Below are 23,290 nucleotides of genomic sequence, written 5' to 3' on the forward strand. Positions count from 1 at the left end.
CCTGGAATGCTTTCCATTACTGAAGGAACAGAAAAGGTTGTGAAACTTTCAGATACGATGGAACAAGGGCTATAACCATTTTCTGACAGGTGCCCTTAAAATCTTGCTACCCAAAGCGTGGTCCTAGATCAGGAGCATCATCATCACCATCTGGAGCTTGTTAGTGAGGCAGAAACTCGGGTTTCCATTCCAGATTTACTGGATCAGAATCCTCCTTCTAACAAGATATCCAGGTGACTGCTATTAATATTTAGAATTTCAGAGACCAATTGACGTATTCATTCATTCATCGAGCAGAAACAGCTCCGGAAAACAGATTCAGCCCTTTGTGCCGGCCTCGCACCGGCTCGGCTCGGTAGCAACCGAACCCCCAGGGACATCGGAGCGGGTGCTGCCGAGGGCAATTCGGTGATTGGCTGGCCAGGCCACGTGACCGGCGCCGGGCCTGTCCTGTTCCGCGATTGGCTCTCGCGGACTCTGACGGACAGGGCCGGGGCGGGGCAGAGCCCCGGCTGTGAGGCGCGCGCGGGGGCGCGAAGGCACGAGAGCGCGAGTGCGCGTGCGCGAGCGGCGGGGCTTTCTCCGGAGCCGTCGGAGGGAGCCGGAGCGCTTCTCCTGAGGTAAGCGCGGCGGCGGGGCTTCCCCCTGCCCCTACCGCCGCCAGCGCTGACTAGCTGGGTGGGCAGGGCCGGGCGGGATTGAAGGGTGAAGTCTGGGGTCCGCCCCGGGAGCTCTGCCTCGGGTAGAATGCAGACTCGGGCTCAGCCACCCCCGTGGGGTGCCTCGGTTTCCCTTTCCCTGCCCTCTCCATGCACCTTCCTCTCCTCACCACGGTGACGAGCCCGCCCGAGGGGAGTTGCCCCCCTGGCAGCCTCGTCTCTGCCTTTGTTTCCCGCCTGGAGGGATGCTGGTCGGGCCCCCTCCCCAGGTAAAGGGTGAGCGTGGTGGGGCGGGGGCGTCAGCGGACTCCGGACCTGGGCTTGGGGCCCGGGAGGAGATGGCTTTAATGCGGTGGGACCTGTCGCATGTGAGGAGGAAGGGGGGGAAAATGTGTCACTTTAGCCGAGCCGCGGGACTCGAACTAATCCGGCGGCGAGCGACGCCGAATTCCTAGCGCAGCTGTGCGGGCGGGCGTGGGGGGGAGGGGGGCACGACCCTTGGACCGAGCCCAAGTGTTGCCCGTAGAAGGCTTCTCCGGACCTGCACGCCGGCTCTCCCCCCAGAGTGGCACCGAACCTGACTGAACGCTTTCAGCCTGCCTGCCAAGGGAATCCAGATTTTCGTTAAGAGGTGAAAAAAAAAAAAATTTTTTTTTTTTTTTTTTTTAAGGCAGTTGGGCACTGGTCTGAATGAGGAGCAGGTCTAATTGAGAGGCTACAATAAGGAATTACAGATACAGAGAAACTGATGACTGGTAAATTGTGAGGAGGGAAATGCCTGCAGTGAACTGCAGACCAGACCATCACACTGAGATTCTCCTCAAGAAGATAGGGGCTGGAGGGGCCTCCGGGGAGGGGGAGCGGGGGGAGCGGGGAGCGATCTCTGTAAACCGAGGTCTTTCTGGGCTGAAGAGAGTAATTATTTTGAGCCTGTTAATGGCCTATAAGGAGAAGGGAAGGCTTGGTGTAAATTACACCTATTCAGACCTCCTTAATTCTTTGAAAAGTGCTTGTTGGAAGACCATTTGGATTCCAAAAACGATTTGTGTGTTGGGGATGGAAGGATGTCTTCTTTCAGTCATACTTTAAAAAGGGAGGTTGTGTGCAAGGCATCTGCTCTCCTCCTCTATTTGCCCAGACCTGTAATAGCACGGGCATACCGTATATCTTATAATGAAATGTTAAAAAGTCTTTTCAGCTTTCCACTTATTTGTTGGGTTTATCTGGTAGTCTACTTGGTAAGAAATGATTCTTCGGTGGTTAGGAAGATTTTTACCCGATATCAGAGTTTCAGCGTGATCTATTTGGAACTTATTCTGGTGTGAGATGGAGAAGAATCGCTCTCCCTGATTCCTTAGAGACTCCTTCAAAGCCCTTTTATTACTCTTACCTGCCCACATGCAAAGTTTTGTTTCTTTAGGAAACTCTGATTTTTCAAACACCCAAGACACACCTCATGCCTGTGAGATGCCCACACTCACTAAGAAATCCGTTTGCTTGGCAAGTTGAAACGAAGTGAAGAAGGAACACTTAAATTTATTAGGGGAATCGGGACATTTATCAGCTATAGCAAATCAACTTTTTGATGGTTTTCTGAGATAATGAAAGTAAAGTTGCTGCAAAGCTTTTTGGGAATGTAACAAATGACCCTAGTAAAGTGACTATAGAGTGTTACCCCATAGATTAGAATATAAGGTAAATTAGTGAGAATGATTCAATTTATTGATTTTTTTTTTTAAGATGGCATGGGGGAGAAGGAATTCTGAAGGTGGAGTAGGTGGTATACTGAGAAGATATGCCTTTATATTTAGAAAAATGTCATTTTTATATGAATTCTGTAAAGGTCATAGTATGTTTACGTTTAGTGTTTGGAAGAGAGACAGCGGTTTATACAAGGGAAAAGAGAAAGACTGGCTGGCTTAGTTTATTTTGAGGGAAGCAGTGTATCTCAGTGACCTATAAGATAAGGTTTTATTTTCTGATTCAATGAAAGCCCACTAGTGTTGCTTTCGAAGCAACAACAAAATAATTTCCTTTCTGTCATTTCTGTCCCCTGGGTCAGGAACAGGGAGGATGGGGAGCAAATGAGAGAGATTAGAGCCCGACCTGCATACTTAAGCAATAGTGTCCTTTGAGCAGGATCTGTGTCACATTGTGTAAATATAAGAGCCTTCATGTTGAGATGAGTCTGAGCACCTTTGCTAAGACGCATGCTGTAAGATAAAGCAGGATAACATTGCCACAGGTGGGAGCATGGGTGAGATCATCTGATACAGAAGCACTGGGGGAAGAGGAGAGCCTGGAAATGTTTAATTCAGTGAGGTTCTATTGCTTGCCTTTGGAGTCTTAAGGAGACACTTCCAGGCAGAGCTCATTATTGGCTCGCCTGGCTAGGCTTTATGTGGCTTCCACAGGCGCTGCCCTTCACAATGGAGACTGCTGCCGAGATTGCTTCTCAGGTTGTAAGCATCAGTTATGTTTCTTAAATGTTCTAGAAAAGAAAGGCTCACAAAGACACAATCTAGCCTGCCATTCTTTCAGGTCCTTGGCTCATGTCGCCCATAGGCTTCCAGAAATAAATTGTGCCCTCCCTACCTGTAGATGGCACTGCTGTCTCTAGAATTCCTGGAGGAGATGAAACAGCGCTGGCAAACCAGTAATGTGTAGCTTTTAGATTTTGAAAGGCTATCTCAGAAAGAATCTTAAAAAAAAAAAAAAGAAAAGAAAAAAGGAAATAAAAAGTTTTGAAGCCAGAACTGTTTATATTAGTTATGAATAATGTGTGTTGTGGGGATTGAGGAATGGGTACAGTTACTTTGCTGGTTGTGTATAGGGGAAAAGGCAGAGGGTAAACTGACAATTAAGCATTTTATCATAGGCTTTAAAAGCTCTTGGCATACACGTTGGTTAATTGAACATGAGGTTGAAATCCTGATTCAGTCAAAATTCACAATTTCATGGTTTTCTTTGCACATAAAACTAGTCTATGTATGGACAGGACTATGGAAATATACATGTGACTTTTAAACCTGATCAATATTCAGTAATTACATGCTCTGAAGGTAGTGGTCAGAGTATTAGTAACAACAGTGCTAGTTGTTACTTTACTGTGGGGCTGTCCAGGTAGGTCAAAGTTATTCTGAATCAATTTCTTCTAAAACTTAGTTATTCCTAACAAGTATTTTAAGCTTTTCTTAGCTAATGCTGTCCTTTCAAGATTGTTATTTTTCAAATCTTGAATTTTGGTTTCATTAAGATTGTTAGCCAGAATTCATTTATCTATTCTCCTCTTACGAAAGAGCTATTCTTTCTTTGTTAGTGTTTTTTGAGATGGGTTTTGTAGCCATGATATTTGAAAGAGGTGAGTACTTTTGTCAGTGAAGTTACAATCTATATGAGAACCTCAGTTTTGACTCTGCCTGAGCTACAGGATGCTGCCTCTGGGTGTCATTACCCCAGTCATCTGCTTCCTCGTGCAGTTCCCTCCCTATGGCTCAGCTTATTTGAGATTTATTTCTGTCTCCAAAAGAACTGATGAGCTGGTTTTTACTACCAATGCCGAATCCTAAAATCCTGCTGGTGCTAGATGGCAGTAGTTACAACAGTCCATTAACATTGCCTCATTATGTTACCTCAAATAAATCTCTGCCTTTCTGAACCTTCGTTTTCTCACCTGATCACTGGGATTGCTGGGGTGGTGAATGTCTTAAAATCTCTTCCAAGTCTTATTCTGTGGCAGGGTGACTCGTAAGGTATTTTTGAAGCCTCTGAAAAATTCTCATATAGAAGGTAATTTCATACTGTGAGCCTAGGGCAAAAAGAAATCTCACTAATATTTCTTCCCAGAAAAATGACTGTGTATTGTCTTAGAATCCTAATAATTCAGAGTTGGAAGAAACCCTAAAGGTGGTTTAACTCAGCTTTCTCATTTTATAGGCAGAGTATCAACTCAGAACTGAGTGATTGACCAAGCTAACAGAAGTAGTCAGTGGTAGAGAACTGGTCAGAGAACTAGGACCAAAGCTCAAACTCATCTCCATCTTTCCTTTTCCAAAGCTGCCTTTCTCCAGTTGCCATCAGGACTCAGAATATGCTGTGTCTACAGGGCCAGAGCCAAGAAAAGTCTCAGAGTAATTCCTTAATGTGGCATTTTAAAGCCACAGCATGAATAATGTTGAGTTTGGGTAGAAATTCAAGGTCAGGCTTTTCTTTGCAGCTCATTCTTCACTGACTGATCCTGCATGGGATTCTTTATGTGCATCTTTGTGTTTTTAAAACTTTTTGCATACTGTTTCCTAGAAGAGTCATTTACCAATCAGATATTCTTATATTAGGTTCATGGAACCTGAGTGCTATGCGGAAAGAAATATGTCCATATAATAGGCTTCTTTTGTAATCCTATAACATTTAACATATTATTCTGAGAAGGAGTTTCTTAGGCTTTAACAACTGCCAAAGCTGGGTAAGGGGCAAGGAGAGTAGAATCTATGGCACAAAAATAGGGTAGAAATTCTAGAATCTAGGGTAGGTCGTGGAAAATTGCCGGGATGGGAAAATTTTTGAGGAGCTAAAGACATGATAGTGGATGAAAGTTGGGGGTAGAGTATAGAAGTAAACCTATGGAAGTTCTTAGAACCTTTTACCTTTATTAAAATGTTTAGAGTGGCTCACAAAATGAAGATGCTAATAGTATTTTATTCATTTTAAATTAATAATGGATGTGCAAGTATTGATTTCCATTTATCATTGCTTGCCCAGTAAGTACTCCCTCATGATTTCATCAAAACACTTTCATATTCATGTTGCTTCATTGAAGATGACATGAATTGTAAGAACCTCCTTCCTCACCCAGTCTGATTTGATTTCCAGATAGTCAGTGCTTTTCTGACTTATGATTTGGGGGTTGACTCCTATTTTTCACTTCTGAGGTCCTTCACTGCACTGTTTGTTACTATAAGCTCCTAGGACTTGCTATGATCTCAGAGATGCAAAAATAGCATACATGTCAGGGATAAAAAAAATCTTAAGGTTCCTTTCTTTGTCCTCAAGATTTGCCATAGAAACTGCTGCATGTTGGTAATAATTTTATTTCTCTTTACTATTTGCAACCCCAAATTCTTTTTCTAATTGTCCTCCAAATAGTAGTGACTCAGAGTTTTTATAAATTCAAAATATTGTTTTTGCTAGAGCATATACAGAAGTTAATTTGTGTTCAAGTCCTATTTTGGACATGTGAAACGTAACTTTGGTGATGATCACTACATTATAAAGAATATCTGCTTGAAAATTTCCTAACGTCTTTTCTGTGTCACGTTGCCTACACTTAGTACCATGGTGACCCAAGCTGGTGAATACTACCTTCTGGTACCTTTTTGGGTATGGGCCAGAGTAGTATCTGTTCTTGTTTTAGCAGAAGAAAATTACCCTTTTTCCGAAGGCTATCAATTGAGTTTATGTAATAGAAAAAAAGTCAAAATTTCTACATTCTATTCCCAGTACACTGCTAATTAATTGTGAGATTGGGGGGGGGGGCATTATTGACATCTATGAATTTATTTCCTTGTCTAGAAAATAAGAGGGGATAGTGATCACTTAAATTCTTTCCATGTCTAAAATCCTGTGATTCTATGAAATTTTATATGGTACCACTAAGCATTTCCTAAAAGTGCTGGCTACTTAGGAATTATAATCAAAGTTGGTGCCAAGGTAATTCTTTATATCTGCAAATTACTTTCTGGTTTACAAAAATATTCTCTGTCTCCTTTTCACTTAATGTGTGGTCAGAGAACAACAGCATTGGTATCACCTGGTAGCCTATGAGAAATGCAGATTCTCAGGCTTCACTTAGGACCTACTGAATTGGAATGCATTTCAAGATGCCTAGTTGCTATATGTGCACATTAAAGTCTGAGAAGTGCTGCTTTGTCTTATTTGAAGTCTCACATTGATTCTGTGAGCAAAGAGGTATTCTACAGATAAAGAATCAGGGAACTAAGACTCAGTTGTTAAGTAAGTCAAGGTTATTGTGCTCACCTCTTACCCAGAATGCTGTACCAAACAGTGTTATCTGTAGTGTTGTCGTCTTGGTTGGGCTGGAGCCAATTTATCTGATAAATAGTAACCACTAGCTACCCAGCAGCCCATGGCCTTAGGTGTGGCTGTATTACTGATTCTGGCCACCAGAATGTGAATGGAAGTGCAAGAGTGTCACATTCATTTCCAGGAAAAAAACACAGAAACTGCCCATGTGAGCTTCCATGATGTTTTCCACTCCTGGCTGGCTGGAATGGAGAAGATTCCCAAGGCAAGCTTGGAAATCAGGTTGTGTTTTTTTGTTTTTTTTTTTGTTTTTTTGCTTGTTTGTTTTTAAATCAAGTTTTGAAAAAGATGGCAGAACATTTGTTAGCTGGGTGCCTGGATCACTGTGTCAGTGAGAACCACTCCACTGATTGACCTGTTTGTTCAGTATGTATATAGGAACCAGAAATAAACTTTTATTGAGCTTGAGTCGTTCTATGTATTTGAGTCTATGTGTTAAGCACTCACAAATTCACCTGAGCGGTGGCTCTGGATTTGAAGTTGTGGATCTTCTGGCCTAATGCATTCGTTTATTTTTTGTCTTTGGCAGTTGGTGATCAGTCAGTGGTGGTCCAACATGCAGAAGTGAGTGAGTGGTGAAAAGCAGCAGAGCTGATGGGTCATGAGGATGTAAGTGCGTTTGAAGGCTCTCACACCCTTTACTCCAGGGTAAGTCAAAGGCATTCTCTGCCATTGTTTTTCTGGTTTTACTAAGTCTTAGAGGCTTTTGTCTCACTAGCCTCTTTGAGTCAGTGCAATGAAATGCTGTGTCTTTAAAAGTTTCCCAGAAGCACTTATCGATTCAACTTGTAGACACCATACAAATCAACAATTATGAAGAGAAGATTCATCAAGGTGATGGGATAGAAGCTGTGCATGGAAGTATCTCAGCAGAGGAATTTTCAGTGAGTTTGTACAGAATGCGATTTATATGGGAGGAGCTGGTTGACCTTCCTGACATACATAGTAGGGAAGGGAATCAGGCTGATTGCCTTTTTTGTGTAGCGGTATCCTAGTGTTACCTCTGCTGGCATATATTCCCCTCTCCCAGCATCTTCCTCCTCCATGGCTTACTTTGCTTGACTCTTCCTTCATTAATCATTAATTTTTTTTTTCCAGGAAGGAAACAACTTACTAGAGAATTAATGATTCCCACTTTGGATAATAACACTAGCAGACATGTGGTTCTGTCTGTTTCATTTTATTTTAGCCAGTTTCATGGGAAGCTACGTGTCCATTCACGTCTCTCTATTTGCAGTCCCTAGTATAATGGATATGGGTATTGGGAGCATTATAATCAAAGTTGGTTTTGGATTTTCATTCGTGCTGATTATTTTTGAGACCAGAGGGAGAAATTTACTATTTGGGATTCCTTCCCACAGTACAAGTGGAGGTCTAGGAAGGATGGGTTGAAAGGACATCATAACCTTTCTGAGATTCCTGGCTTTAAGAGCTTAAACTAAAAGCAGACTCCTTGAAAATTATAATTAATACAGATCTAAGCAGAGCTAAGGGATGGTTAGGAAAGAGACAGGTTTAAAAAAAAGGTACTCACCTGAAAAACTGTATGGAGGATTGTTTTAAGCATCTCCGTTCAATACTGTAGAGCCCTTGGCAGATAATATCCCATTACTCAGGCTCATACAGAGGGTACCCAAGAAAGGCTGATATCCTTCAGTGGCTCACATGGCTCGGTAATGAGTACAATTTACTGAACAGAATAGACAATTAGGGGCTGTAGATCTCTGGAGATTCCCATAAGCATACATCATTACTGCTCTGGAGTGATGCACATGCTTAGAGATAAGCAAAGCAGAGAAAAGGCAGCTGCAAAGCTCGTCAACACCCGAAGAGTCCAGGTGAGCAGCCAGATATAGACCACAGCTCAGGGCCTGGAGGTTGCTAATGCAAAAACCCAGTCTTTGCTAGGTTTTCTCATTAAAGGAAAGAAACCAGCTTTTACTAGCTGTCTTCACTTTCCTCTATGGCTCCCATGTATCTTGTATTTTTTTTTTTAAAGATTTATTTATTTATTTACGATAGAGAGAGAGAGAGAGGCAGAGACACAGGAGGAGGGAGAAGCAGGCTCCATGCCAGGAGCCCGATGCGGAACTCGATCCCGGGACTCCAGGATCGCGCCCTGGGCCAAAGGCAGGTGCTAAACCGCTGAGCCACCCAGGGATCCCCCTGTATCTTGTATTTTTAAAGTAACTAAAAAGTATAGAATGCCAGAAATGGCACTTGACAGCAAGTTTCGGTGTAAATACTGTACAAGGATCAAATTGTAGAGGGAACCATTCTTTATTCATTAGGGGGCCAAAGAAAGTAATGCTAGAATTGCCAGAGGAGCTGAGCACTGTTGACATTCTGAGCCAGGCAGTTCTTCATGGTGGGAGCTGTCCTGTGCATTGTAGCATATTTGGTAGGGTCCTTGGCTTCTACCCATTAGATTCCAGTAGCACTCCCCACAGTCAAAAAACGATTCCAGACAAAGCCAAATGTGCCCTGGGAGTAGGAAATTGCCTGGTTGAGAACCACTGCTGAAGTAATACTGCTGAAGGGATTGAATCTTGGTCTGAGTTTTTCTGGGACTGCATTTTAACCATTTAGCCTAACTTTGATAGTTTCCCTACCTGCAAAAGAAACACCGGATTAATAACTCAGCCCCTAAGGAAGTGATGTACATATTACTGTATGACTACATGGGGGCTCTATAATGTGAAGAAACACTGTTTCCCCAAATTTCCAGGACCCAAGGATCACTCTTGTAAAAGTATTAACTGAGAAATATTGGAAGTTTGAAGAAGGGAAAAGCATTAGTGGCAGGGGAAATAATGAACAGTACTGATTCTGATTTTATTTGAAAGCTTCATGCCCTTATTCATTGTAGCAATATATTCTGAATGAGGGCTTTCATTTGGAAAGTTAAGAAAGGGGGGAGTGAAGGGGGCAGAAAGAAGGTTGAGAAGAAAAGTCAAGGAAATTGTTTTATAAATTTTTTTTTTTAAATTTAAGTATAGTTGACGCAAAATGTTGTTAGTTTCAGGTGTACAACATATTGATTCAGCTTCTTTATATGTTCTGCTGTGCTCACCACAAATGTAGCTACCATCTGTCACCATACAATGCTATTATTATAGCATTGACTATATTCCCTATGCTGTGTATTTTATTCCCACGACTTACTCCTTCTATAACTGGAAGCCTGTATCTCCCTCTCCCCTTCACCCATTTAAGCCCATCCTCCTCTATCCTTCCCCTCTGGCAGTTTTTTCTCTGTATTTACAGGTCTGATTCTACTTTGTCTATTCATTTGTTTTGTTTTTTAGATTCCCACATAAGTGAAATCATAGAGTATTTGTCGTTCTCAGTCTGATGTATTTTGCTTATTATTAACATAATACCTACTAGGTATTGTCATGAATGGCAAGATTTTTTTCTTATGGCTGTGATATTCCATTTGTGTGTGTGTGTGCATATGTGTACGTATACCACATCTAAGGAATTATTCTTGATGGGGTGGTCTCTTAATGTTAAAATTACTCATGTAGGGATCCCTGGGTGGCTCAGCAATTGAGTGTCTGCCTTTGGCTCAGGGTGTGATACTAGAGTTCCCGGATCAAGTCCCACATCGGACTGTCTGCATGGAGCCTGCTTCTCCAACTCTGCCTGTCTCTGCCTCTCTCTCTCTCTCTCTCTCTCTCTGTCTCTCATGAATAAATAAATAAAATCTTTAAAAAAAAAATGACTCATGTATAAGTAGACCAAAGAACATAAAGGAGTAACCCTAAAAGGAAATACAAATCAAAACCATAATGAGATATTGCCTCACACCTGCCAGAATAACTAAAATGAACAACTCAGGAAACAGCAGATGTTGATGAGGATGCAGAGAAAGGGGACCACTTTTGCACTATTAGTGGGAATGCAAACTGGTGCAGCCACTGTAGAAGACAGTATGGAGGTTCCTCAAAAAGTTAAAAATACAACTACCCTATGACCTAGCAATTGTACTACTAGGTATTTATCCAAAGGGTACAAAAATGCTAATTTGAAGGGACATATGCACCCCAATGTTTATAGCAGCATTATCAACAACAGCCAAATTAGGGAAAGAGCCCAAATGTCCAGTGACTGATGAATAGGATGATGAAGATGTGGTGTGTATACACCCACATCATGGAGTATTACTCTGCCATCAAAAAGTATTTTTGCCATTTGCAACAACATGGATGGAACTAGAGTATATTATGCTAAGCAAAATAAGAGAAAGACAAATACCCTATGATTTCACTCATGAATTTTAAACAAAACAGATGAACATAGGGAAGGGAAGGAAAAATAAGATAAAAACAGGGAGGCAGACCGTAAAAGACTCTTAACTATAGAGCATAAACTGAGGGTTGCTGGAGGGGAGGTGAGTGGGAGAATGGGATAAATGGTTGATGGACATTAAGGAGGATGATGAGCCCTGGGTGTTAGATGTAAGTGATGAATCATTATATTTTATTTCTTAAACCAGTACTGCACCATATGTTAACTAACTTGAATTTAAATTTTTTTAGAAAGTAACCCTGAAAAGAAATATACCCTCCCAAATGACTGCTGATCCTAAAACAGATTTTGTGGGGAATACAATAAAGACCACAGAATGTTTGGAGAAATGTTTTTATTCTAGAACCTTTTTATTTCTGTTTCTCTTCGAGAATATGGGAAGGGTTTATCTTTAAACATATGCCTTTTGAGTGATAAAAGGTTTTAATATAACATGTGTTCTTTTGCTACTCTTCTAGAACTCAGTGTTGGAATGGTGAAAGAGGTGGTAACCCTCACCTAGACCTGAAGCAATTACATTATTTTAATAGAAAGCCTCATTTTGACTGAGACAAGGCCAATGCAGAAAATAGATGTGAACTGTCCTGGCAGGTTTGATTCAGTCTTGCTGTATTTCTGGTCCCCACAATTGTTAGAGATGCCCACAAAATTTACAGTAAGACTTCCAGGTGATTCTGATGGATGATATAATTTGAAAAGCACTGCTCTTGTGGTTTGTGATGGCAGGGAGGACACTGAGAAAGTATTTTTCCAGGTGGTCAGAAGATTGTAAGATTTTTTTTTTTTTGCATGTGATAACCTCTTAGATCATTCCCACGTCATAGTCTAAGCCTTTTCCTACCTTGTTCAATATAGTATCCACTAGCCTTAGGTATCTATTTTTATTAATATTAAATTAAAAATCAGTCCTTCATTTGTACTAACCACATTTCAGGTGCTCCATAGCCACGTGTAGTTAGTGGATACCATTATTGGACAGTGCAGACACAGAACATGTTCATAGTCCCAGGAATTTCTACTGGGCATAGAGCTTTAGTCAGTAAGGACCCTATTTGTTGGAAACTCTTATTTTTAGTGATAGTATGCTCTTGTTATCTCAAAACCTTGCCTCATTTAAAACTGAATTGCATATTGGACTTTGCCCTTTAATCCAAGGTTTCTGAGCTGTCTCTCTTCATTTGGTCTCTCCACAGCCTGACCCTCAGTGGTGAAGCTTGTTTGTGCAGGATGTCTCTTTTGATACTGCCTACAGCTTAACAAAGAGTCTGAGAGAGGTGGCAAGAAAATTTTCACCTTTCCTTCTGCCAAGCCCTGGCTTGGCTCAAGAAAGTGTTTTGTAAGATGGTAGTAATTCATAAGCTTAACCTCTAAGGAGTTATGCTCTGAAAAATTATTTATTTATTTATTTAATTAATTTATTTATTTATTAATTTTTATTTATTTATGATAGTCACACACAGAGAGAGAGAGAGGCAGAGACATAGGCAGAGGGAGAAGCAGGCTCCATGCACCGGGAGCCCGACGTGGGATTCGATCCTGGGTCTCCAAGATCGCGCCCTGGGTCAAAGGCAGGCGCCAAACTGCTGCGCCACCCAGGGATCCCCTTTTTTTTATTTTTATTTTTTTATATTTTTAAATTTTTAAAAAATTAGTTTTTAAAGCACATTTTTCAACAGACATAGCACAAATTTAGTAATAAAGCCCTTTAGCAATGTGGAATAATTTTCAGTGATATTATCTATTACTATTACCAATATTAGTTGCTCAGAAACTATCATAATTAGGACAAATGAAAAGATGTGAAAATAAAGACAGTTTTTAAAAAGATGTAATTTAAATCTAACTGAGCCCAAGATTGTTTTGTGTGGTAGAGAATGTGAGAGTAGGGAGTCTGTGTATCATGGGCGTTGTTGGAAGTGAGGCAAAGGGGTCTACAGGGGCTGAGATGATCCTTAGCCTTTACTTGACTGCTTCACTTCTGATAGAATGCATTGCTTGTTCTCTTATTGCCATCCGGTCTTCAGTGTGCCTTCCTTTCCTGCTTTTGTCAGCCCCAAATGTTGTGCTTCTCAAGGGAAGTGCTATTAGCATTTTGATAGAATGATTCTTTGTTGTATAGAACTTTTCTGTCCATTTATGTGCATCCTACAGTGTTTAGTATCCAGGTCACTAAATACTCATATTTAACCAAGTCATTGAATCAACCAACATATCCCTCCACTCTACCCCCATTTCCAAATATCTATGATTGAAAATAACTGGCTGCTAGTGAGATGAGTGGTATCTTTTTGAGGAGGGAGGAGTAATTAGTTGGGGAAGGTACAAGAGTTTAGTGGGGGCTGGCTCACTAATTTTTTTGTAAAACCTGACCTTTTCCCAGTGCTGGAATAGCTTTGGTAGCCAATTTTATTCTATAGGGATTGGAAGAATCAGATTTTGCCAATGTAAAAATTGACCCCTGAGCCTTGGAATCAACTCAGAAGTCACACAGGGGAATCTGTCAGTGCCACAGAAGATGGAGAGACTACTGAAGCTCTATAGGATGCCAGGTTTTCATTCTCAACTCACTATAAATCTTCTACTTGCAAATAAATTGTAGTCTACATGTGGCAGCAGAAAAAAATACAAGGGCAATTAAAAGGCAATCCAAGGGAGACAGGTTTTGTTAGCCATTTTTTTTTCTTTCACTGATTGCAAATATTAGCAAAGTAGCCTCTAAATTTGTGAGGTTATATGTAGACTACCAGGAGATATAAGAATGTATTATAAAGAGAAAAAGGATGCATGGGAAAATAAAACAATGTTAGACATGTACCAAGTTGGGAAGAATTCCAGGGGCCTTTAAGAATGAGAAGAATGTATAGTCTGGTCAGAACTCACAGAGAGAGGACCTAATTCAGGACTAGGAAGATTGTTCCCGATCTGTTGCAGCTCCAGGATGTGTCTGTACTACCAGTGGTTGGTCAATCTATATTCTTTTGACCATTAACAGGTCACATTATTTCCATTTTGGCTTCTCTCCTCATGTACTCCTGTTGCTGCTTTTCCTTTTTGTCCCCACAACCTATCTAGTGGTCTGTGTACAGATCAGGAAGAAAATGAATAGGATAGTTTTGTAGTAACTATCATCCCTACTAGTCAAAGCTATTTTACCAGAAATCTTAGAGGGTAGTCATGCCCTCTCTTGGTCCAAACAGGTGTGGTCTGGGTTGCTTGCCTCAGTAATGATTATGGTTCTGGTAGTTTCTCTAGAAAGGAGTAGTGGTGGGGTATAGATTGAAACAACATGAGCTCTCTAGCATTTGGACCCTGAATTTTTAAATCAGTATAAATAGTATTTGAATCAGTATAAATAGTATTTGAGGGTTATGTGTATAATAAAGAATTGGAAGATTATTTGAGAAGCCTACATGTTCAGTAGCAATTGTGAAAAAAGTCTGAATCCATTTTTTGAGGAGGATTGGCTGCATCCCAATAGGGAAATTGCTGGGCTAGATGACTGGAAAATGAAGAGTTATATTTTCCATATGGATATCTTATTTTTTGCATTTGTCAAACGTGATTCTCTCAGCCACCCATGTATCCCACAGGAATAATAGCTAGGTGGCTGTCTAAATGTTGAAAGACGTTTTGACATCTTTGACAAATGTTGTTCAACAGCTGGGTTTGTAAGATTCCAGTTCTACAAAGGAAAATAACTTGGCTTATGACTCTAAAAATAAATTCCATATAGATGTTGTCATTTTGGGGATTACTGTGCCTTACAAAGTAGACTTAATGTTTTGTGTTACAGTTTATTTTATTCATTTACCCCTGATCTTGGGGAGTTAATTTCATTTGAACCAATGATTGTGACTTTACAAGGTAATGGATTCTCATATCGCAGAAGGCTCTGTCCTTACTGATAATTCTGTGACAGGGTAATAATGAAGGGCCAGGCTCCATGGATCCCTACAGCTGTGAGTGGTGCGATCTCTGGCAGCACAAACAGACCATTGGTTCATGGAATTCATTTAAGGCTCTCATGCTTCTCGAGTAGCTAGAAGCACAGTGGTGCCACATATGGACAATCACTATTTCCTTAGAGACAACTTTTGTTGAAAGCGACAGAAGGGGAGTTCAGCAGGGCTTCTGCAACTGCTGATTGAGGAAAGAATATAGTCTATTATTAAAGGGTGATCAGGATCAGGTTTCTCACCCAGCTGCTGACTACTGAGATAAAAAGACTAAAGATGAATCATTTGCTGCAATTTCTCCTCTTCTGACTCTGTGAAGATCCTTTCCATCCTCTCTATTGAATTTTTTTTTTAATAGAAAGGAGAAGGGAAAAAGAATTGTATCCAGTGAGGTTTAACATATACCCGTATTTTTTTCTAAACAGGAAGATTTATATTAGATAACCACGTTTTGCCAGATTAAAATTTAATTTTAAAAGGTAGTAATTTTATAGTATAAGCTAAAGTAACTCAAATTTGTGCATATGTGATTTTTTTACAAAAATAAAACTAAATTCTGATAGAATCATGAATGAATTTGTAGCCCCTCCATAAAGATTCTATAGTAACAGCAAAGGCATCTGTTCTCTCTACGGTGTAAAGAGATTCTGAAAGATGGCTGAGAGCCAGGATCCCAAGTCCTGAGATTTTGTCCTACTACAGGGATAAGGACTCTGGGTGCAGATGCTTGAGGGCAGGGCAGAAACTTCTAGCCTGGGTGAACTTCCCTGTCCTTCCTGTGAGCCCCAGGAAGGGGTGCTTGATCATTCTCTACCCTTTGCCTCCTGAGCCCATCAGTACATCTTGGCCTTCACCTTTCCAAGCAGTGTTGCTGTGGCTGAATTAATGTCCTTAAATGTGACCCATTCTTTATCAGCACGCCTCCTTAGGGGAGGCTTTGTGTGCAAGGAAGAAGGCAGGTAGGCACCTGTTTCTCTTAACAAAAGCTGTCTCTTTTCTATTGGAAAGAAGACTTTGGATCACTTCTGAAATTTTTAATTATTGGCATCAGTAAAGCCAGCTTAGAAGATTAGGTTTTTACTTGGAGAGACCAAAGTACAGTGCTTGATTTTAAGTTTTTCTTTCTGATGTTTCTCCAAATGCCTTTTCCTAATGCCTTGTTTAGATTAAGTTTCTTTTCCCTCTTTCTTAGATTTTTCTTATTTCCAAAGTTCTGTGGTTCCCAGCTGGCTGCAGGACAAGGTGCTTCTTAACTAGGCATAAAGGCCATCCACAGTCTGACTCCAACTTTTTCTTTCTACTCTTTGTATGCATAAACTTCTCCTAAATTGGTCTTATCCCATTCTCTCCCCTCTGCATAGAATGCCCTTTTTTCTCTTCAGTTAGCATTTGGTTTCATAGTATTGATACACTCTTGGCCTAGTAGCTGGATCTGCATTTCCATCCGGTCTGTATCAGCTTTTAGAAATGTGACTTGTGCCAAAATATTTGATTTCTGTCAGCCTCAATTATCTTTTAGGATAAGATTCATAACCACTCTATATTATGATTGTGAGCATGGTACTTGGGGTGCTTTTCCAACTGCGCTCTCTTTTCTGCCTTTCTAGCACAGAGTTCTGCATGTAGGCTCATTGTATGAGCTTGCTGATTAAGTTATCAGCAAGCCAAGCTGGTCTGCATCACAATTCTTGATTAGCTATACCTGCCATTTCCGTGCCTTCTCTAACTAAATCTTTGTTTGATAAAGGCCACAGTACTCCTAGCCCTGTCAGCAAGCACCTAAAGATATATCTCCTTCCTCCCCTGGGATTGTAAAAAATGATGTTCATGGACCTTCATGATGTTCTAGCCTATTTGCCCACATCAGAAATTGACAGCAACTTTAAGGTCACTCTACACGACCTTGATAAGAGATTAATTTTCTTCACATTTGTTTCCACTCATATGTAGTGAGATTTATCATAGATCCCAGATGCTATGATTATAGCTGTCATTGTAAAGTAAAATATACCTATTGGAAGCAAAGTTTTCTAAAGCCCAAACAACAAGCTTTTATTCCAAACATCATTTAATAAAATGCAACATGACATTAACAGGATTGTTTGGACAAACTGTTGGAGTTCATTTAAGCAGATTCTGCCTTGTATTGATTCTCAATTATAACATGTTAGCATGAATAAGCCTGCCAGTGTTTTTAAATGATAGCAATTCTCTCCTGGCAGCCCTGCCCTTCTTTGACTGGAGCTGCAGGCATATCAATGTTCCTTTTGTTCATTCTATTTAAATTATGATTTTCTACCTTTTGTTCAAATGGTTTAAGCCATATGTTAGGTGTGTAAATTGTGATTTCATAAAATCTAACTCCTCCTGCCTCTTTTTCTCTTCCATTTTCACCATTCTTACTGTTTCATGCACAAAATAAGGCTTAATTTTTTTTCTACTCAAGGTAAGAGTAATTTAAATGCTTTTATTGCTTTTCTAGTTTGATCTATTGTTTTTTTAAGTTATTAAAATGGGCTGTAATTTCATATAGATGTGAGTTGAATTAATTTTGTCCCTTTTTTGTACTCTTCAGTTTTTTGGTTAGAGACAGGAATGCAGCTGCTTGGATTCTTCTGCATTCTTTGGTTATTAGTGTATATTGCTAAAAAGGAACCTTACCAGTGGTTTTGTTTCTTTTTTCCTCAGACTTTTGAAGGAAATATATAAAAAGCCACAAAAATATTTGTGGTATAGAAAGATGTATTACATTCTTCCCAGGTCCCTCTTATGAAGAAGGATTAAGACAGTTTTTTTTCCTCATAATCAGAAAGATTAGTGTAACTTCTTTGAAGACATATGGAGCCCCCTGACATTTTCACTCCATAGGCACTGATGGAGGGAGGACCCATATTTACATGTGTTTCAGAGGAGAAGGGAGGGTGAGTGGGAACACTATACTGTGTAACTGCTTTGCACTTAGTTGCTTGTTAATCCTTCTGAAAAGCAGGGAGACACCAGGGCCTCAGCCATGTGCTCTTCCTCACAGAAATATAGTTGGAGGAAGCAAGAAATACAACCCCTGAGCAAGTTGGATTTTTTTAAAACTATGGGCAGCAGGATAAGAAAAGCAAATGGAAGGAGAGATGTTTATCAGCTCAAATACATGGCTGCTTTGTTGATTTGTGTTAGGTCAAATATCCTACACTACCTTCAGTTTTAAATAAACCTCTCCGTTTCTTGCCCTGTGAGCTAATCAGAACTTTCTGCTGTTCCTGGAAGCTCTCCCCTCTTCCCTCAGAATTTAGGAAGAAGAGCTGATGGGATCAGGCTCTGTCTAGGAAGAATCGACTGTCCCTCTGAGGGTTTGCTCCTGTGGAAGGAAAAAGGGCTTATGTCTTGTCTTGTATCTTGGAATCACTGCTGCAGTCAGATATGTGCTTGCTGCCACATCTTGTCTGTTTGAGGTTCCCTTCCTCTTGTTTGGCTGTAAGGCAGGCTGCTAAGTGTTGTGGCTAATCTCTTGTGCCTACCAGCCCTCTTTCCCAGGGTGGAAGAAATGGAGGAAGAATGCTCCTGAGGGGTCCAAAAACAAGAGAAGTGCCAAGACAAAGGTCCATTTCACAAATCTGCAAGTCTTTTTGTTTACCTAGATTTGGTATTTTTGGATATTCTAGTTTTAGGCCATATTTTTGTGACTGGGAGACTTTGTTACTTACTTTAGTTTTCCCCTCAATTATTTGTCTCTGTAATTAGATAATAAGGCTTTATAAGCAGGGGTCATGTCATCTATTTCTCTTTGGCATTATTGATATTGCCTGCATTGTGGGAAGCACATGGCGGGAGGTTTCAGTGCATTAATAGCTTCTTTATGTAGTCTGTGTTACTCATTCCCTTTACCTTTGCTTATGTATCATTCCTATATTTCTATTCAATAACCATTTGCAAAGCAGTCTGTAGTAGGACTAATTCAGCCATACCTGATTTTTATCTGTTGAGCTAAATCTTGCCTTTTGCTTTCTTGCAACCCTGCAATCTTAGGAACATGAGCGAGCCCTACTTTTGACTTACCAGAATTCTTTTACTTTTCACTACCAGGAAATAGAAGAGGCCTAGGTTCTTTTCTTTCAGGTCTTATTACTTGGTCCATGTGGCTACAGAAGAGTCAGCACACCTCTCTGTGGTGCATTCTCATAATTGAAAGTCATCCCAACTCCTCTTGCTCAGATTACTTACTCTGTTACTGGTTCTCCATCTCTCTGGTAAAGTCATTATTTTTATTAAAGTTCTGTTCCTTCGTTCTAGTTGTTTTATGCAATTTTTTTCTAGCCAGACCCATTTCTTTGAAGGACAGGGACAAGACCTAATTCTCATGTATCCTTGGCCATGCTTTTTTTTCCCTGTAGACAAAGCATAAGACTCTATTCAAATTAGGTGATCCATAAATGTATTAACCTAATTAAACCGAAGCATTTATAAAATTCAAGAGGAAGAAATGCCCTTAATACATTAGCATCCAAGCACACCCTAAGGTCTTCTGGTTTGCCACCTCATTTTTTATGGTCAGTTTATTGATTCAGTTTCTTCATCTCCCCTTCCCTCCCTACTGCACCAGGCACAGTGTAAGGAGCAGCAGATCTTAGTTGAATATAGGCATGGAGCTTACCATCAAATGAAGAGGATAGGCACTAAACAAATAAAAGTGTTAGAGCTTTAGACACTGAGAACTACAGAAGCCCATGATGCAGAGCTGCCTTAGGGCCAAGGAAGCTTTTATTAGGATTCAGTGTTTAATCTGCGAATTTTTAACCCAGAACAAGGGAAATGTGTAGCTCATGTGTACCAGAGCTTGGCCTGTAACCTAGATTTCTACCCTCCTCCTGAATTTTCTGAGAATGCTATGGAGACATTCATTGTTAAAGTATCTTCATCTTGAGTTTCATTGGGTTCCATAGCTTAGCTATTACATGAATAGCTTACATTTTGATAGTGTATTTACTATTGATACTTGATAATGAGAAATTTGGAACTTATGAAGCAGTGTACTATGTTTTATTTAGTCCCTTATCTTCTTCTGAAATAGTTATTGCCCCCCCCCCCCCCGTTAGTTTCTCTTGACACTGTATGTAGTTTATGGCCTTCATGAGTTTTACATTTTTTTCAATTTCCCCTAACTCATTGGAGTTTTATTTTAAACTGTGTCCTACAGAGTGATAAAAATGAACGACTTAGGATTTATAGAAATTGTAAGTGGCCAGAACATAAGTGATAAGCAAGTAAGAACTTTAATAAAAAATATAAAAATTCAGAATGAACTCAAGAGGGTTCTCTGAGATGAGCACAGAGGGTAGAGAATGGCAAAGGAATCCCTTTTCATTTTTTCCTAACTCCTCAGACCTCTTCACATATGTAGGCCTGGCCAGAAATGCCAGTGGGCAAAAACCGAAGAGAACTTCTCTCTACATATTTACTCACAAATTATTCATGTAATGTACATGGGAAGAGGAATCAGACAGTGGGGATAGAGTCCCTGAATAGGAGCTATAAATAAGGGAACCTGCTTAACCTGTGGATGTAGTAGGTATTCTGCATCACACTTGTACAGATTGTTCTATGATTGAGAAATATTTTATTCTACATTAGTTTACAGAGAAGCATAATAGATACAGAAAGTGTGATTTGAGCAAGATGGTACATCTACCTCATGAATTCTTGAACTGTGTGAAATTGTCTGCAAAATGTTTACAGTTGAGGGCATTTTTTTGTGGGTGATTCTGGTTTATCAGATGCTCAAAGGGGTTTCTGATGATAGAAAGGTTAAGAATAATATCAGCAGAAAATACTGATAATTTTAAAAAGTTTGGATTGATGGAATCTTATATGTCATGAAAATCAAACTATTAAAAATTGCTAAGTTTTACAATATAATTTAAAACTTACAATGAAAATCACTATAAACAAGATTCAAAGATATGAGTAATTGCAAAATAGGTAGAGCATGTTTATTGATATTCCTAACATGAAAGTAGAAATCAAACTGGCAGTGATTATGAAGTTGGACATAATGGTGTTGGTGAGTATGGGGACTTCTGGAGCACTGTGGTTGGTTGGGTCTGTGGTGTTGTAACCTTTCTGGGACACAGTTTGGAAACACATAAAAATGTAAAATGTGCTTACACTTTGATCTAGCAATTCAACTTCTAGAATTTGTCTAGAGAAAACAATTGCACAGCTGTTACAAGATACATAGAGATGCCCATTGCAGTTTGTTTGGTAAAGTAAAACTAAAAATAACCTAAATATCCATTAGTAGGAGACAACATAAAATAATGGTACATGTCTACGGAATACTGTACAACCATTAAAAATGATGTGGTAGTTCTTTGTTTTTATGGAGAGGCATCCATGACACATTAGTAAGTTAAAACAATTCTGATCACAGGAAACATAGATAACCCGTTTATACAAAATTGTAAATGCATATATGTGTATGGATGAACACACAAAGAATGTTCTATAAAATCCTAGCAATGTCTTTTTTCCAAGTTGATTTTTGTTTTTGTTTTGGTATCTTGCTGTATAATTTGAATGTGCAATAAGCGCATCTCATCCTTAAAAATCATATTTTTTTTTTTTTTTAAATCATATTTAAAACATGCTTTGCCTTACAGATCAAGTGTTGTTTGCCACATCATCTAAATAAGGCAGCATATTAAATGGGTAAAAAGGACTGGATGTTGTTTTTATAGAACATCCATTAAGTTAGACTGTATGCAATACTATACTAGGTAATAGGAATACAGAGGAGTATCTTTGTTTCCTAGGAGCTTAAAGTCTAGAAAAATTTAAAGGCAATTGGGTTTCAAGTAGGTGTGCATTTAAAAAAAAAATTTTTTTTTATTGGAGTTCAATTTACCAACATATAGCATAAGGTGTGCAGTTTTGTGACGTGGAATATGTAAGTGCCTTCCAAGGGTGGTTTTTTATTTTTTTAATTTTTATTTAAATTTTATTTAGTTAACATGCAGTGCCATATTGGTTTCAGAAATAGAATACAGTGATTCATCACTTATATACAACACCCAGTGCTTATCACAAGTGCCCTTTTTTTTTTTTCTTCCCCCCCCCCCCCCCCCCCGCCCAGCCCCGCACCGGCCAGCGGCACCGGGGCTCGCGCACCTCGGCCACAAGTGCCCTTTTTAATACCTATCATCCATCTAGCCCATCCCCCAACCACCTCTCTCCATCAACTCCCAATTTGTTCTCTATCATTAATAGTCTCTTAAAGTTTGTTTCCCTCTCTCCTTTTTTTACTTCTTTCCATATGTTCATCTGTTTTGTTTCTTAAATTCCACCTATGAATGAAATCATATGGTATTTCTTTTCTTTGATTAACTTATTTTGCTTAACGTAATACATTCTAGCTCCATCCACATTATTGCAAATGGCAAAGATTTCATTCTTTTTGATAACTGAAATCCCGTTTGTGTGTGTGTGTACATGTGTGTGTATCTCACATCTTTATCCATCAGTTGATGGTCATTTGGACTGTTCTATAGTCTGGCTGTTGTTGATAATACTGCTATAAATGTCAGAGTGCCCTCTGACAAGTACCCCTTTGAATCTGTATTTTTGTACTTTTTTGGGTACCTAGTAATGCAATTGCTGGATCGTAGTGTAATTCTATTTTTAGTTTTTTTGAGGGACTTCCGTATTGTTGTTCAGAGCAACTGTACTAGTTTGCATTACCATTAACAGTGCCAGAGGGGTTCCTAGGCAGCTTTTTATGATGGCATGTATATTCAAATATATCATTTACCTTGAGAGTTTACCCAAATATGAAAGGAAAATCCATCAGTGCTTCACATTGAAGGAAGTATTTTGGCACAGTTTTATGGACTTACAGAACCATTCAGCTGAGTGTTGCTAACAGTTTTGGCACTTTCTTTTAAAAGGAGCTAGCAATTTCTTTCATTGGCAGTTCATTAGGTGTTTTAAACACCTGCAATTTAAGTGTGGTAGCAATGAACATAGAGTCTTTTCTATGGCAGTACTGGAAAGTCAGAATGTATTTTCTAGAAGAAAAGGTCCCATCGCAAATGAAATAAGTACTTATTCTTTAATCCATTTTTTTAAATTCCTGATATGGATGTTTTCCTCTAGAATTGTCACATTATTTTTTGATGTTGGAAAATCATAGCCTGTTGACCTGATGATGCACAAAACATAGGCATCAAATTTTTTGAGAGTTTTTGATAATTATATTCTCCATTAACATCTCAT

At 39.6% G+C, this 23,290-nt stretch overlaps 1 protein-coding gene across 7 annotated transcripts in view; it reads left to right on the forward strand.

The window, feature by feature from the left end:
• Nucleotides 1–542: 542 nt before the first annotated feature.
• Nucleotides 543–23,290, forward strand: part of TMEM108 (transmembrane protein 108) — a 351,590-nt gene continuing 328,842 nt past the window's right edge. For 3 of the 7 annotated variants that reach the window (XM_041734209.1, XM_041734204.1, XM_041734208.1), the window contains exons 1-4: nucleotides 543–620; nucleotides 1,186–1,290; nucleotides 6,883–6,980; nucleotides 7,288–7,406. The gene's annotated coding sequence lies outside the window, so the exon portion shown is untranslated. Of the gene's footprint in view, nucleotides 621–1,185; nucleotides 1,291–6,882; nucleotides 6,981–7,287; nucleotides 7,407–7,607; nucleotides 7,643–23,290 lie in introns of those variants that run through there. The other 4 variants (XM_041734206.1, XM_041734205.1, XM_041734207.1 and 1 more) reach the window with 4 other exon arrangements.

This window comes from Vulpes lagopus, chromosome 19 (assembly GCF_018345385.1).
Source record: "Vulpes lagopus strain Blue_001 chromosome 19, ASM1834538v1, whole genome shotgun sequence".
Classification (NCBI taxonomy): Eukaryota; Metazoa; Chordata; class Mammalia; order Carnivora; family Canidae; genus Vulpes; species Vulpes lagopus.